This window comes from Chamaea fasciata, unplaced genomic scaffold, assembly GCF_029207755.1.
Source record: "Chamaea fasciata isolate MVZ Bird 193981 ecotype frontalis unplaced genomic scaffold, bChaFas1.0.hap1 SCAF_5, whole genome shotgun sequence".
Classification (NCBI taxonomy): Eukaryota; Metazoa; Chordata; class Aves; order Passeriformes; family Sylviidae; genus Chamaea; species Chamaea fasciata.
In genome coordinates, this window is record NW_027094090.1 from 51,551,998 (window position 1) to 51,556,568 (window position 4,571).

The 4,571-nt window shown below is 42.6% G+C and overlaps 1 long non-coding RNA gene across 1 annotated transcript; it reads right to left on the minus strand.

Annotated features, from left to right (window-relative positions):
• Positions 1 to 1,196: 1,196 nt before the first annotated feature.
• LOC136290252 (uncharacterized) lies at positions 1,197 to 2,104 on the minus strand. Its single transcript, XR_010721058.1, has 3 exons — positions 1,928 to 2,104; positions 1,498 to 1,773; positions 1,197 to 1,337 (listed from the first exon to the last, which is right to left on the minus strand). It is a non-coding gene; the product is annotated as an uncharacterized lncRNA (long non-coding RNA).
• Between the last annotated feature and the right edge of the window lie 2,467 nt (positions 2,105 to 4,571).

Consider the following 4,571-nt stretch of genomic DNA (forward strand, 5'->3'; position numbering starts at 1 on the left):
GAACGTTTTCAATAATTAATAGTAAATAAATTCATAGAATATCCTGAGTTGGAAGGGATCCACAAGGATCATTGAAGTCACACTCCTGGCCCTGCACAGTACAGCTCTTAGTTGTGCTGTTAAAGAGCACCTGGGTCTGGTATACATCTTTTTTAAGTGCATAAACAAGGATTGTATCTTTTCTATCTTTGAGTCTGGCCCTTATTTCCAGGGGTCAAAATTTCTCTTGTTTGGCATTTCTAGTCCTGCAGGTCCAGCTTCTCTGTCTCTCACTTATGACCCCTAAATTCTCTATTCCTGAGGGAAATGTCACAATATAACATAGAATAATTATGGTTGGAAAAGACCTCTAAGACGAGTGAGTCTGCCCACCAAACCATCACTGACCCATGTCCTCAGGGGCCACATTTGCATGGTTTTGAACGCATTTGGCCAGAGGGACAAATTTAGCTCTGGTAAAGATCACAAGGGTTTTATCTTGCACAAGAGCAGCAGCAGAGATTCTGCATTACACCTGATCCTAATTAGCCCCTTCCCCACACTGCCAGTGAGCTGATGTACTGGGAGTTTTCACAGTTTAGGGGGACACAGTCCCCATTACTCACTTCTCACCAGGGATCAATTCTACCAGCTCAGGCCCTGCATGTACAGGATGGAGGCGGAAGAGCTCAGTTACAGAAGCCTTGCAGCCCTGACCTACTCACAGTCTTTTTTCAGACAGAATTCTTGTATTCCTGCTTTCCTCAGGCACTGCCCTCTCCATAAAGGCAGCCCTGCTGCCTGGCCATCTGCGCTGCCACTGGCTGGGGACAACAGCAGCGTAGCAATCACCATGGTGGGGTTATCTGATAGCCATTAAATGTAATCCAGATTAGCAGAGCAAATACTTCTGAGTCTGCCTGATGGCTTAGCACTGCAAGACCAAACTGTGGCGAATCTGGAATTTGGTGCTGGCATTTTTGCCTTCACGCTCAGGTGCCACCTAAGTGCCCGGGTCGAAGGGAACTGGGAGGCAGCTGAAGTGACATTCTGGTCACCTAAAAGCAGTGTTTAGCTGAATATCTATGTGCACCCTGACCCTTTCAAAAGCAAGGTGAAACTCTCTTACACAGGGTTTGTATCTCCTGCTCTTTAAAGGAATACTTTTTTCATCTGCAGCATCTATGGATTTAAGCATTTTTTTTTGTTTCACCTCTCTGTGAGAGATCACAAAGCAGAGAGGGGCTGGACTGAGAAGATACTGTCTTTCCCCTTTTTCTATAAGATCAAGAAGGAGTTTTCACATGTTTAATTTAGACTGCAATTTCTTCTCCAGGCTTGTTATTCAGATGCTCAACCTGCGGAACAACAAGACAGACAATCAAAGATATATCTTGTTCCCAAATGCTAGAGATTAGCATGATTAATTGCATGGAGCCTGCTAACAGCTCACAAGTAACTTTTCTCTCGAAGCTCAGTCTTCTCACTAGCTGGAAGCAGAAAAAATGCATTTGTCACCTTGCAGAAGAATCCTTAGAGCAGAACACACAGATACTTTCTCCTGAAGGATCCCAAGTGCTGTAGAAGAAAGGCTGTCATGGCCCAACCTTTATCTTTGGCTGGTGCTGTGGTTCTGCTTGAGGACTGCTGTATTGGCACAGAGCTTGTTATCTCAGTGGAGTGAGAACGTGCTCTTCCCTCCTCAGAATTATCAGCCAGGGATCTCTTCAGTTGTGTTTTTATTCAGGGCATCTTCTCAGCCTTCAGAACCTTTCTTTTGGCTGCTGAGAGATCCTACCACCCAAGTACAAGGGAACATGATTAATGGGTTTGCACGTCAGCCTTCCATGTTCAGCCTGGGATGACAGGCTGGGATTTCCCACTGTTGCTAAACTGCTCTGGTTATGGACTTATTAAATTAACTTTTCCCACAAATCATGATAATTACATTTTCCATTTCGCTCCCCTGGTCAGCTCTCACACTTGCAGCTTTCTGAAAAGTCTTCTTGGACTGAGACAAAAAAGCAGGCAGCAGAAGTGAGGTGCTCCAATCCCAAAGAACCCTTAATTCCTTCGGAGTTCCCTGAGGAGCTTTGCCTCAGTTTTGAACCTCCTGAAAGACCAGGTGTTCGTGCATCCACGATGAGTGAGGGATGGCCAGGTATAAATGATGGAGACATCATACCCTCTAGTGGCAGGAATATCTGTCACTCCACCACCTTGGGGGAAGCATTCCAGGATTCTGAAGGCTCATAAGGGACAATCAGGTATGTGGTAAACATCACTTGAACTCTTGTGGAGCAATCCTTTATAATATATTGACATCTCAAGAATGAAATAGAAAGATTTGCCCAGAAAAATGAATGCCAAGTCCATGTCCTTAATATCATCAAGAGTCTCCTTTATTGCTAACTAGTTCAGGACAACATAAACCAGGAATAACTGTAGCAAAGGCACTTTTTGTTGTTATTTTCCCTATTTTTTCTCTTTTTTTTAAACTTTTGTTCTTAGTTAATCTCAGCTGCTAACCCATAATTGTCACTAATTGCATGAAATAATGCGGCTGCATATCAGGCACTTTCCATGCTTGTTTTTTATCAGCAGTATATCCTTCAGGGTTAGACAAAAAACAATCTGCAGGAAGCAAAGTATCCTAGGTTTTGGAATTATTAAAAATATAGACTTAAAAGTTGACTGAGAACAGGAAGAGTGTATTACCTGACATTTGAGCTCATATCCCTCTAGGTAGTTTTGTTCCTATACAACAACAGTTGCCTCAGCAAAGCCATGGGAGGGATAAGCATGTTCAGTTCATGCCTGCTCATATATAGGAGGTTGCAGAAAGCTGCTTACGTGTTTGCTTTTGAAAGTCTGGTGTTTGGGGTTTGCTCAGCTACTGGCCTAAGGGCAGGATGACATTCCTGTGGCATGTGCTTTCTTGAATTCCACATAATATGCTATATTTTTTCTTGCCTAAAACCAGAGGTAAAAAAAAAAAAAAAGGAAAACCCCTCAGACTTTAAGAAACAGTAAATGATAGCAGAAGATAATAGAGCTTTAACTGGGTTGTGCTCTGTGATGAAGCATATATTGTTTCTAAGGTTTGGCAGTGGAAAACCGGTGTAGTAACACATTTATTTACTGCAGTGCTGATCCAAATCAACATCCCATTTTCAGGTTCCCCATCAGATCATTCAAAGGGAAGGTCGTTGTATTTGAGCACTGCTGAGAGAGCTGACAGAGTCAGTTTTGTTGTTGTCACATGTCAGTCCATCCATTTCACTTTGCTGTCCTGCATGAACTAGTTAAGCCAGCATTTTGTAATTAATTAGACATGTCTGGCTAATTTCTGCTCTCTTCATTACAGAGATCCTCGGAAGAAGATTTACCAAAAGCTGATGATCAGTTTTGTTCCTTCTGCTCTTGCCATGAGCCAGAATGCTTCAGTGAACCCCATCACCACAGGCACACCACTCTGCACTAATTATTGCACAGCCACCCATGTGTCAACACTGACCAGTGGAGAATCCAGTAATTATAAAATAATTAAATAAAATAAACTTGCTTTTGCCATTTAAAAGTAGGACAAGATGTCCAGGTGTCTTCAGCCACAATCTTGTGTCCTTGTCAAAAGCCAGATTAACTAACATAAGAAATGCAGAGTTTTCAAAGATTTCTTTCCCAGAGCTGTGCTAATGGTCCAGTTGCAATCTTTGGCCTCGTGTGGCAGGCTGGGGACACACATCTGTGTGCCTGCCCTGTGCCATCCCACCGGGGAGCCAAGAGTTAAATCCCAGAAAAGACTCTGGCTTGTACAAACAAGGCTTAACATCTCTCCTAAGATGATAAGGGGTAATAATCATTGGGACATAATACAGACACTAATAAATGGCATCTGGGCAAAGACAAGAGATCCCTCATGGTGCCCTTTGTGGGGAAAAACTAAGAAGAGTTTTTGTTTTATTAGGCATCAGAGATTCTGCCCAGTTGAGCCTCAGGGCACAAAGCCAGTAGGAATCATGCTTCAGTAGTCCTACTGCTTGTGAAATGGCTAATTTCACAATATATTTGGAAATCCTTATTAAGGATAACATTGTTTACCCTCCTCTACAAGAAAAGTTCAAAATCCTCATTAAATGGTTATCATACACTGTCTGAAAAATAACAAAACTGAAAGCAAGGAGCAGGTCTGGCCATGTGTGTGTGATGTAAGGGAAAGAAAACAAATTCAGAGATTTGGACAAGAAGTAGAAGAGACATTAAGGAAAGAAAAACTCATCATGGAAAGAAGATCCCTAGAGAAGAGGAAAAAAGGATTGAGGACATCCACTGGCAGGGTTGAGTGATGTGGAAACACACAAGGGACAGGTGAGGTGTGAGAAATGAATATGGATGGAAAGACAGGGTATCAAGACCAAGAGAAAGGGCCTGGGTTTTAGATTTTAAGCTTGGCTGATGTAGTGGCACTGGAACTCTTTCTGCTTCAGAGAAAAGCTGTCAGCAGCTTAAAACCTTCTATGGTCCAAACTTCCCTGGCTTTTTGCGACTGGTAAAAAAAGAAACAGAATAGGCTACAGTTCAAAATGGCCTTT